The 13420-nt window shown below is 33.7% G+C and overlaps 1 pseudogene; it reads left to right on the top strand.

Moving 5' to 3' along the window:
- Positions 1 to 1360: 1360 nt before the first annotated feature.
- On the top strand, positions 1361 to 11157 carry LOC149553049 (isoleucine--tRNA ligase, chloroplastic/mitochondrial-like; annotated as a pseudogene).
- The last annotated feature ends 2263 nt before the right edge of the window (positions 11158 to 13420 follow it).

Below are 13420 nucleotides of genomic sequence, written 5' to 3'. Positions count from 1 at the left end.
TTTCATTTCGCCCTTGGAAATTATAGTTTTCCCCAAAAGATTCTATATTTTTCCCAATGGGATAATCAAGGTCATAATGTGCCCCTAACTTACACAAGATAGCCTTGATTTCTCATTGAATAATTTCTAGTTTTAGTCTATAGTACAATTTTCAATCTAGATTACAAGAATCATCCCTTGTGGAGGTTGTTTGACAACCCTTTTTTTTAGGTTGTTACAAGTTATATAATTTATCCTCTTTCATTTTAATATACTATCATTATTCATCTCTATATTGCACACACTAGTACATTTGACCTCATTTTTGGACCAATATTGGTCAAAATTTTGAACCAGGTTGGTTGAAGTTTTTCTTGTTGAAATTTTGACCAACTTACTTGTTGGTTGAAATTTTAATCAATCCATTGGTCGAAAACTTTCAAAAGCCCTGGTGCAATTTCTACTATGCATTGGTCAAAATTTTGACTAATGCTTGGTCAAAAACTACCAAGCATTGGTCAAAATTTTGACCAATGCATGGTAGAAAACTTCCAGGCATTGCTCAAAATTTTGACCAATGCTTGGTCAAAAAATTCTAGGCATTGGTCAAAAACTTCTAGGCATTGGTCAAAACTTTGACCAATGCTTGGTCAAATTTTTTTTTTTTGAGGCATTCTATAAAATAATTCACATGCCTTGCCTATGATTTGAAATTTTGCATGCATCTTACACTCTCTCATCCTTATGATGGATTATAGAGAGTGATTTGAAATGATGATGCTAAAAAACACATACAATCAAATCCAAAACAAACTTGTATTATAGATGGATTTTGGAAATCTGATATTGTTAATTTGTCATGCATGTCTACCAGGACAATCACAACTTAAACATATATATAATATACTTAATGAGATTATATACATTTAAGTTGCGATTGTCCTAGCAGACATGCATGCAAAATTAAAAATATTAGATTTCCACAATCCATTTGTAATGCAAGTTCATTTTGGATTTGATTATGTTTGTTTTTAAGCATCATCATTTTAGATCACTCTCTATAATCCATCATCAAGATGAGAGAGTGTAGGATGCATGCAAAATGTTAATTTATAGGTAAGACATGTGAACATTTTTATAGAATTCCTCAACAAAATGTGGTCTCTTTGCAAGCCATGATTGCAAGATACACAAAAAATGAATTAAGAACTCCTCCTCCTGATTGATTAACTTGCACCATAGACCAATAGTCTTCATCTTTTTTGTGGGCTCCTATCCCCTATGTGAGTGCTGATGTAGAACCTAAAGTGGGAAAATAAGTGAAAACATGTTGAATAAGGTTTCTAATCTCAACTTGGTCAACATTGTTTATTTAAGGGCTATGGATTGGGAAATTCTTAAATGTCCAATTAGGGGCAGCATTGCATCCTCTTTCACTATTACATGTACAGCCCTAGGAGGAAATAGGTTGTTGGCTACTTCTTCTAGCCTTCTATTTTCTTCTTTGCGGGTTTTTCTTAAACATAGCTCTACATCCATCCCCAGTTTCAAGTGATTTGGCAATGCATCTATTTGTTGCAAAAAACAATACCCATTTCTTGTTTTAGTTTCTAATAGGTCTTGCTCAACTCTTTCATTTGGAGAGAAGGTTTTCATTATGGCAGCAGCACATAAAACATCTCAAGGAAAAACTAAAGATGAAAATGAGTACAAGCATATGGTTGACTTACCTTAGACAAGCTTCACCCTCAAAGCTAATTCAACAACACATGAACTATAAATATAGAAGCTATGGGATGAGAAATAGATATTAAATAGGGTTTCAAACAAGAACATGGGGGTATTTTTACTCTTCATGATGGTCCCCCTTATGCCAGTGGAAATTTTCATATTGGGTATGCATTGAACAAGATACTGAAAGATTTTATCAACAAATACAAGTTGCTTGAAGGGTATAAGGCACACCATGTGCCTGTTCCCCCTATTTGACACTTGCTCTAGAGTATATATGAAGCTACACAGATTGAAGTATTTGGGCAAATCAAATTCCTTTATCTAGCATGGCTGAGGCTGAGGCTGAGTTGGAGTATCCAGAGGGACACATATAAAGATGTGTTTATGTTATTTTCAAAGTGGTTAACATAGCAGACATAGCTCCTAATTTTGTCAAAGGACTTCTACCTAGTTTTGTTTGCTATCTAGACTACAACACCATGGACAATTCCGACAAATCTTGCTATTGTAGTCAATGTTCAGCTTCTTTATGTAATGGTCTAGGTAAGAACAAAATCATATGTAGATACAGCTATAGAAGGTGTTAAAAAGACTATTTTTGAAAGTAGCCAACATATTGTTGTTCCAGTAGATTTAGTTAGTACTCTAAAATTGAAGTGGGGGGTACTTGAGTTTGACGTGTTGGGAAAATTTTGTGGTTCAAATCTTGGAAATTGAAGTTATATCCATCCCTTAGAAAATAGGGAATGCCTGTTGTTGTGGGTGGAGATTACATAATGACAGAATCTAGAACAAGGATGGTTCATACTGCCCCAAGCCATGGCCAAGATTTTTTGACTAGCATGAAATATAAGCTTCTAGTATCATTTCCTATAGATGATAATGGCAAGTATACTAAAGAAAGTGGGGAGTTTTCTAGTTTGGATGTCTTGGGTGATGAAAATGTGGCAATTTTCAAGAGCTTAGATGAACACTCATGTCTTATCATGGAAGAAGTGTACAAACATAAATATCCTTATGATTGGAGGATAAAAAAGCCTACAATATTTAGAGTAATAGAACAGTGGTTTGCATCTATTAAGGGATTCAGGAAAGTTGTTTTGGATGCTATCAAGAATGTGAAATGGGTTCTGTCACAAGCCGAGAACAAGATAACATCCATGATAGTTAGTTGATCTCTTGAACTATAGCAATGCATCTATTTGCTGCAAAAATCAATGGTACCCTAATAGAACCAAAACATTTACAACACCTTAGAGTCACAAGGAAAAACAAATGCCGATATGAGAATTGGTAACAATCATCAATGCATTTAGCATTGAGATTAAATATATTTAAAATTCACAAAATGAATTTCAACTTACCTGAATAAATTTTTGAATTGCCTCATGTTGATTGTTTGCTACACTCTCCTAGATTAGGTCAATTTTTTTTAGTAGAATAATAATATGCTGAAGATGCATTATTTCTATAGTAGCAAGGTGCTCTAAAGTTTGGGGCTAAGGACAGCTCTCATTACTTGCAATCAAAAGCAATGCACCATCCATAATACCAGCACTATTTAGCATGGTAGCCATAAGAATATCATAAAGTAATTCAAAAGATGTAAATCAATTCATCATTGAAAAAACATCATTTATCATCTAAGTTGAAAAACTATAATTGACTAAAAATAATGACATATCGTAAAAGCTTCATGTGTGCATTTTCAAATCTAGGGACATCAGACAAAGGATTTTCTTCCTTTCCACTACTGTATGCCCTGCAATGTGAATTGAATGATGTTACTTATTTACCATGCTCCAAAACCAAAGAGAAAAGCATCATTCCATTTTCATAAACCTTTCAATCATCCATTCTGAATAAGAAAAACTACTTATCCAAATCATCCTTGTTCAAAATGTCCTCTATACATATGCATGAGAGCCTAAAGATTTAGCAAATTTTAGATAGAAACCAAGTAGGAAACAATAACTTTTTGGAACAAAAAGATGTGTCAAGTTTAGCATATGGTTGATTTACCTCAAACAAGCTTCACCCTCAGAGCCAATTGAAGATGAAGATGATGATTTCTATTTCATACAAAATTAAGAGAACAACTAATAAAACATTAATAATAAAGGAAATAAGGCATGTTAGTTTGAGCTTCACTTCGTTTCAAGAATACTTTAATATTCTCTACTTAACAAGGCCAACCATGTGAAGGTGGAAGCTCATCTGGCCTCACCCCCCTCCCCTTAACATCAATCTAAACTCCTCATTAACATCTAATTACATACTTCATTCATTTCATTCATCCATTTATGAACTATGACATTCAATCAATAAAATCATATAACATTAATTAATATGATATAAAATTCATTAATACACAATACTAATCAAGAATTTATATTATATTATCAAAAGATTTTACAAAATTTTTGCCATGTTCAACTGTAGGTATTGGGGGAAAAATAATAGGGCAAAGAAAACTCTCGGTATAGCTCGAGACTAGAGTCCTGTATACATTACAAATGCCCTTTATAAGGGTCTTTAAGAAGGCATACCTCCTTTTATACAAGGGGAGGATTTCTGATAGAAGAACCTCCAAGAACAAATACAAGGTTAGATCAAAATCTATCTCAACCACATTCCCTTCCCAACATATTGGGGATTACAAATAACAATGGCTAAGAGGGTTACAAATATTAATATTGGAGGAAATTGGAGTGACAAAATTTTGAGGAGATCTCTAGTTTGGTTAAAGAAATGGTGGACACTGGAGGTAAATGTTGCAATCCTTGAATAACCTACAATAAATAAAAAAATCCATGGCAATGAAAAGAAGGGGGGTTAATAGGTCTTACACCCCTAAAACAAATATTTGACAAGTCACTTTTTCTCAAAATAGGAATATGTAAAACTATTTAGCACCTTACACTTCTAGCTTTGGTCACAAATAGAAATATACATATATAGTGGAGAGTGTATGAATGATTCAGATATGCATATGTATACATATATAGGTATATATACCTATGTGAGATATTTTATATATATATATATATATAGACATACATACATATATACATATATAGAAATATGCATTTAAACATATATATCTACATAAATACAACTGTAAATATATATATATATATATATATATATATATATACATTAGAGATTAACTTACATCGATGATTAACAGTGGTAGACAGAAGAAAAGAAGGAACAAAAATTTATTATTCTCCTTAGCATTGTAGAGACGTAAAACAATGAGTTCAATATCAAGTGTTGTCAAATTAATGAACGGTCATATGTGGAGTCATTTCTAGTTAGCATAAATCAACATAGAAGCTATATGAAAGTATGAAGGAACAAGCATATGGTTGACTTACCTCGGACAAGCTTCACCCTCAGAGCTAATTCAACAACACTTGAACCAAAAATATAGAAGTTGTGGGATGAGGAATAGATATTAAATAGGGTTGCAAACAAAAACACTGGGGATAGTTTTACTCTTCATGATGGTCCCCCTTATGCCAATGGAGATTTGCATATTGGGCATGCCTTGACCAAGATACTGAAAGATTTTATCAATATATATATGTTTCTTTAAGGGTATAAGGTGCACTTGTGCCTAGTTGGGATTTTCATGGGCTTCCCATTGAGCTCAAAGTTTTGTAGTCCATAGACCAAGAGGCAAAGAAAGAGCTAACACCATTGAAACTAAGAAAGAAAGCTGCTCAATTTTCCAAGAAAATTTTGTGTTTATATATGTTTAAACACATAAATAACATGTGTAATTATATTCAAGCAAATGCAATTGGAAGGTATAAAGCTAAATCACACAACCTTTTCCATCATTATTGATGCCTATGCCAAAACAAGAGCTTTGGAATAAGCTATGGACATGCATTAAAGCATTAAGAATTTTTGCAAAATGTTGTAGTCATAATTGTCATGGTAGAAATGTTTGAAAAATGGAAGCATAGACAAGGCATGTGAATTTTTTTGACACAATTCATGAACAAAGCGTGGTCATTGCATGCCATGATTGCCAAAAATGCATCAAAATAGATTTGATGAGATTATATATATGTTTAAGTTGTGATTGTTCAAGTAGACATGCATGCAAAATTAACAATATTAGATTTCCACAATCCATTTGTAATGCAAGTTTGTTTTGGATTTGATTGTGTGTGTTTTTTAGCATCATAATTTTAGATCACTCTCTATAATCCATCATCAAGATGAGAGAGTGCAGGATGCATGCAAAATGTCAAATCATAGGCAAGGCATGTGAACTATTATTGTTGTCATTAGAGAAGTTAAAATAAAAATAAGAAATTGTTATCATTTTCAGGATCATTGTTGATAGATATTGCTTTGTCCACCAACGTGAATATAATATTTATATTCTTACAAAAGACATGGCCTCATAGGGGCATGACTAATCAAACTATCTTAAACACTAATAGTAACTAATATGCCTAATACAATAAGAAAAGTTGGCAACTATGCACAATAAATTATATGCTAAAAGGAAATCATTTAGGAGATATAGAATATGGGGAGAGTGGGACAATCCTTATCTGACACTTGCTCTATAGGAGTTGATGAAATCCAACTCCACAGTGTGCCAAAATCAACTGCATGAAAATAGTTTGCTGAAGAGAAATTGAAGGAGCAAGAGCTTGAAGCAAACAATGCAAGAGAAAATATTTCATAATAAGAAAATAAAATTTCTATGTGAATGATGTAAATTTACAATGAGAGATACAAAATATAAAGGCCTCAAGGAAGCTTGTAGAACAAGTTGGAAAGTACTAGAAGATAAGGTTGACAACTAAGCATATGTCCACAAAAAGGTGAAATATCCTTGATCAACGTGAGGTGATAATTATGACTAGATAGAAACAAACTCCCATGTTGTCAAAAACTCATCAACTACAACTATTAACTAAATTCATTAACCTAAGGAAACTTAAGTAAAAGAATAAATAATTAATAAATAATTATTTACTCTAACACCTCCCCTTAAGTGAAACTTAGGGGAATTCCTTAAGCTCACAAAAACTAAGATGAAATGCAGAATGGGTCCCAACAATGAGGTCATTTTACGTACCCATGTACAATGCAAAGAGATGCAACCTCTAAAAGTGGGGAAAGAGGAAAAACCTCATGGGAAAAACCCTCCCCCAAAAAGAGGTAAGAAGGTAAGACATGCTGAAAAAAAAACATGAAGGAAGGAAGGCCTCAACAAGACCCCATAGGAAAATCACCAAAAATGGCTCAAGAGACTCTCTCAAAACTATAAGTACAACCATTCCCCCATGAGAATAGACACCAAAGCCCTAGAATGATGGAGCTCCTATAGAAATGATCGAACCAATGAAACTCCAATGCAAAAGGAACAATGGAACATAACAAGGGAACCCCTGAATGAGAGGGGAAACTAGAAGGCCTAGTTGGTACCCAAAGGAAAAAGTATGAGGATCCTAAAATGGAATCCCCAAGGTAGGTGTAATGACATTATCATGAATATCTATTGTAGTATCTGCAACAAGTGCACCTAGAGGCTTGATGAATGAAGCTGGAGGATCAAGTAGAGCATAAGAAGAATCTTGCAGAGGAGAAAAACCTTTAACTAGATGTGGTGTGGTAGTCAAAATAGGGATCTCAAGAACAATACAAAGGTTCAAGTATCTAGACTGCAACACATGATGCTCCTACAAAAGAGAAGAGTTGTGCTCTAAAAATGGAGATGGTGGGAAAAAGTGCAAGAAGGTGTAGAGACGCGTGGAAGAATCAACTATCCCTATAGCAATAAGGCCTCCTATGGCATGATCCTGAATGAGACTGAATTAGTAGTGAACTCAATTGTTTTCTCTAATCTACTACATGTAATCTGAGAAATTGAGAGAAGGTTGGAAGAAAAAGATGGAACATATAATACATCATTGAATATACCATCTTGGATGAGAATTGAACTTTTCCCACAAACTAGTATGGTAGTGTTATTTCCCATGAGAATATGAGGAATGGGAGAAGCCTCAAGAGTAGAGAAGATGCCTTGAGAAGATTTCATATGGTGAGAAGAACCTAAATCCAGTATCCAAGGGACCTGTGAAGAGCATGCAAAGGATGCCTGTAATGCATGACGCTTTCTAAGATCTAGTGTAGATGTCAAAGAGGTGGAAGAAGCCTAAAAAGAAGACCCTTGTGAGGTAGAAGAGGATGGAGAGGAAACAGTGCTCTTCTGAAAGAGAGCTTGCAAATTGGTAATCTATTTCTCATACCCATCAAATCTCTTTTGAAAACAATGTGACTCATCATGAGATCCCTTTTGATAATAGGAACAAGTAGGAGTCTCAATCTTTTTTTTCTCCTTCTTCCTAGAAGAAGATGATGAACCAATAGAGTGCTAAGAGGAGGAATTAGATATCTTCTTTGGCTTCTATTCATGTGTATCCTTGGCAAGCAATGTGTGTGACTATAAACCTATAAGTGAATCCATTTGAGTGATCTTGGGTTTTTCCCATATCAATCGATCACAAAATGTCTCAAAAGAAGGAATCTAATGTCTAGTACCCAAGGCATCCATAATGGAGTATAAAGTGGAAGAAAAGATTTGATATTGTCCTCACAACTTTGAGAGTATCAAAAAGATACACTCATCATCTATTTTGTTTTTCCCACATCCCTATAAAATTGTACATAGAGATTTGAACTTCATTAAGAAGTCCTCAATGGTGGGGAAGTTGGTAGGTGTTGAATAAGTCAACTCTGCATCATGCTATAGTGCCTAAAACTCATTCATTGTACTAAAAAATGTCTAAAATTTGAGCCAATAAGCCCTTGGAGTGGTCAAACCATCCAATTGAAATAGTAGACTATCTGAAATGTTCAGTGCAATCAATCCCATAGCCTCATCCATTTTATTCCTATGCTAAAGAACCTCAAAAGGACATGTAAGAATAAGTTGATTCTCATCCAGACATGACCATAAGCCCTTTGACATGAGAAGCCTGGTCATTTGTGCATTCCAGGGGTGATAGTTGTTGTATGGTGTGAAATGGGTCATAGATGGATTCACCATTGAGAGAAGAAGATAGAAGTAAAAGGGTCTTATTTTGAATTGAATTATAGAAAATAAAATGCTTCCCGCAAAATAAATAATGATATCCCTCAAATACAACAAAAAACAACTATGGAAAGCAAGAAAAACTAAAAAAGAACCTAGATTCTAGATGTAGAGAAGGAGGAAATAGAACCCTCTACTTTGACACCAAAAATAGGAGCTCAAATAGACTAGAATATGATGAAACTAGCACCATTATCTCCATCTCTAAGTTATCTTTTTAGCACTTCTTTCAAATCAAAAAAATACCTTCATATGCTCAAGTTATGGCCAAAAAATTGACTCCTGCTCCAAAAGAAACTTGCTAGAAAAATACAATCACTGGATTAAATTTGATGGTCATATGGCCATCAACTAGCTATCACCGAAAAAAAAATTCAGTCACCAATTTGATGACATCAGCAACTAGGAAATTATGTCACCTGGCCAGAAAATGACATCAACATAGGGTCAATTGATGATGACTTCAATGGCTGGAAAAAGTGATGTGACACTAGTAAAATGACATCATATGTTGGTTTGCTAATGCAAGGTTGTCATATAGTGACATCACCCACCAGAGTAGTGATAGGCAGTGGTCCATTAGTAGCAGTGGCACCTGGTAGGAGAACCTGATGGTGCAGTGGTTGCACCGCTGGTAGAGGTGGAGATAAGATTGTGCACTAGTAGCAGTTGGGGCCAGGCATTATGTGGGTGGCATAGTATGCTTTGATAGAGTGTAGGTGGCACATGGGCAACCCTGCAATGGTGCACGAGTGCTACTATGATGTTATACCAATTTTTTTAATTCACCGAGTCCATACAGTCTATACAGTCACCTGTAGGGGGCCAAAAAAAAATTCCCTGACACCTAGAAACCAAACTAATAAAAAATTATATGAATCTTGACTATAATTAGCCTTTTGGATCCAATGGAAGCATCTGTTTGGGCCCAAAGTGCTCCGAAAAATTTCTCTACCCCCAAATTGAAGAAAAATACACAAACAAACTAGGATTTTTATCTCTGAATCATGGCTTCAAAAATCCTTCAACCAAGAAGTAGTAGGGAGGCTTTGATACCATGTAGGAGTTGATGAAATCCAACTCCATAGTGCACCAAGATCACCTGCATGCAAATAACTTATTGAAGAGAAACTGAAGGAGCAAGAGCTTGAAGCAAACAATGCAAGAGAAAATATTTCACAATAGGAAAATTAAATTGCTATGTGAATGATGTAAATTTACAATGAGAGAGACTAAATATAAAGGCCTCAAGGAAGCTTGTAGAACAAGCTAGAAAGTGCTAGAAGATAAGGTTGAGAACTAAGCATATGTCCACAAAAAGGTGGAATATCCTCGATCAAGGTGAGAGGATAAGTATGACTAGATAGCAATAAACTCCTATGTTTTGAATGACTCATCAACTACAACTATTAACTAAATTCATTAACCTAAGTAAACTTAAGTAAAAGAATAAATAATTAATAAATAATTATTTACTCCAACATGCTCCAGAGTATGAAGTTGCACAAATTGAAGTATTTGGGAAAATATCTTTTTAGAATCACATTTATAGAGGTTGGAAATTGATTCATTGGAGTCCCTCATCTGGCATGGCTTTGGCTAAGGGTGAGTTGGAGTATCTAGAGGGACACATATCAAGAAGTATTTATGCTATTTTCAAGGTGGTTAACATAGTAGACACAATAGTTGATTTTCTCAAAGGACTTCTACCCAATTTGGGTTTGGTTATCTAGATTGCAACCCCATGGACAATTCCTAGAAACGTTGTTGTTGCAGTTGATGGTAAGCTTCTTTATGCAATGGTCTAGGTAAGAACAAAATCATCTATAGATACTACTAAAAAATGTGTTAAAAGCCTTTTTTTGAAAGCAGCCAACATATTGTTGTTGCAGCAATTTCTTAGTAATCTACAATTGAAGTGGGGGGTTCAGTTTGATGTGTTGGGAACATTTTGTAGGTTAGATCTTGAAAATTTTAGTTATATCCATCCATTAGAAAATAGGGAATTCCCTATTGTTGTTGGTGGAGATTAAATAATGACAGAATCTAGAACAAGGCTAGTTCATACTACTCTAGGTCATAGCCAAGAAGATTTTTTGACTAGCATGAAATATAAGCTTCTAGTACTATCTCGTGTAGATGATAATGGCCAGTTTACTGAAGAAATTGAGTAGTTTTCTGGTTTTGATGTCTTGGGTGATGGAAATGTGGCAATTTTCAAGAGCTTAGATGAACACTTCACTGACATTATCATCCACAAAACCCTTGTCTTTTCATGGCCATCTTGGATTTACCAAACGAATGGTTCCAATTAGTTTTTTAATCACATCAATATCAAAGTGATATTTGATTAAATATTGAAACCTTATAAAAAGTTAGAGAGTTAATGTTTTAGTAATTGGGCATTTAAATTACACTAATGGAAGCAATTTCATGGTTTAAATTAGTTTTAAATCAACATAAATATTAGTAATTGAGTATTTGATAAAAATTTGAAGAGGTAATGTTTTAGCAATTGAGCATTTGAATTTACAGTTACTATAAGGTTTCAATTAGTTTTAAAAGCACATCAACATCAAGATGGTTTTTGGTAATAAGACAAGCAAATGTTTCAGCAATTAGGTGTTTTTTGAATTGCAATGATGTAAGAAACTATATGGTTGCTCTTCCATTTATAAGGAATGGAGCTCAGATTTTCATGATATTCCAATAAAATTGTCAAACAAGACAGCCAAGAAAGACCATTCTGAAATCACATAGTGACTATAAAATACAAAAGTCCAAACATCCATGTCTTCTCACAGCCCCAAAAAGGGCCATGTTTGTTCACATAGGCCAATGCTGACTCCATGCAACTCTATAACCATATTATGCATGTTAGCAACAAATCAAAAAAAAGGTCACATCTTGACTCATAGAATAAAAATCTATCATTTGCAAATAAGGACATGTATGATAGATCTATCCCAAAATTGAAGGATATCTTTTATAAGTTCAAAAAAAAAAAAGACCACAGGCTTCAATACCACTGTTCCTTCTTTCAACTTGAAGGATGGGATGAGTTTTAGGATGGGATTTTAGCCATGGATGGAATGACCCATGTGACCTTGGGGCTTATGTCAAATTTGACTACCACATCTCATTCTACTATCCAATTTTATATAACATTTCCTCAAGGTAATTCTGATTTTCTTTAAAATTAAGACTATGTCTTCTACAAGCTTTTACAAAATTTCAATTGGACTTGCATAGGTTGTATTTGATATGTTGGTTCACTATGAAGATCAAAAATTGCAATATCAACTAATGACCTTCCAAGTAAATAGCGACCAAATTTAGTACAATATACCACTTTTTTAAGCTCTGTCAACTAATAAAATTGATAACATAAGATACATTTTTACAAATGTCTATTTCATATATTTTTTTGATCACTCTTAGACATCTCAAATAAAAGAGAGAATCTAAAATGAGGAAAGATTCTTATAGATATCCTTGAACATTATGATGAAATTGTTTTTGTTGACAATAGCTCATTGAACAATCATAGATCAAAGTAAATAAGATAGAAAATGTAAAACTAGGAAGGAACCTCTATAGATTTGAGTTGATTTGCTTGAACATTATGAGGAGAAATTTTTTGTTGGGTTGATGATGGCATTGAACAATCATAGTTCAAAGTAAATAAAAGAGAGAATCTAAAACTAGGAAAGAACTATAGATTTGAGTAGATTTCCTCAAGCATTATGATTAAAAAAAATTTGTTAATAATAGAATTAAATATAGTTTGTGGTTTAAAATTCCTATTTAAAGTTCCTTTTGAATATCTTTAATTTACCAATAAAAAATTCTTACCACTTTAGAGTTTGGACACCGTTCAAAGCTTGAAGCTTTATCTCTAAACACAGAAGATTACACCAAAAGTTGTGTGATCCAATTTCTTAAAATTATGGAATTCATGATATCCTAGTTTAGTAACCCATGAAATTATATGATTTCTTTCAACAAAATTATCAACAAACATAATAATATCTTCTTTGATTGTATCAAAAACATCATGAGAACATGATTTTCCATTTCAACAATCATGCAGCTGGCACCCTAATGCTTGCAATTCACATTATCACCAACTTTGGAAAAAATTGTAGATTGCATTCTCTTGGAAGCTCTAAGTGCACTATAAACTCTTTTCTTGAGATTTGATGTGGACATTATCATCCTCTATTTTTCCACCCATCCCAATTAGGTTTCTAGGTCTCATTGAATAAGTGAAAATTGAATACCTTTATTAAATGATATTTTGATTTGATTTGCCAGTAATGTTAACAAGCCAGCTACATTAGTACTTGCATCAAATCTAGGCTTTATGAATCTTGAAGCTTATAAACTATTGGTGAATGAATTTGATTTTATAATATTTAATTGAATGTCAACTTCATTTACCCACAAATTTTTTAAAAAAACCCTAACAACAGTTGAGAGATTTCCATTGCATTGGGGATCTTCCTCTGCATTTTGAAAGAGGGAGCTCCCTTGTATAATATAGTTTGATATTCTAGGGTATGCTTTAAACCAAAA

Source organism: Cupressus sempervirens, chromosome 6, assembly GCF_028749045.1.
Source record: "Cupressus sempervirens isolate cs-2001-9-10 chromosome 6, ASM2874904v1, whole genome shotgun sequence".
NCBI lineage: Eukaryota > Viridiplantae > Streptophyta > Pinopsida > Cupressales > Cupressaceae > Cupressus > Cupressus sempervirens.
The sequence above is the reverse complement of the archived record's forward strand: the minus strand, read 5'-3'. Positions and strand labels throughout refer to the sequence as shown.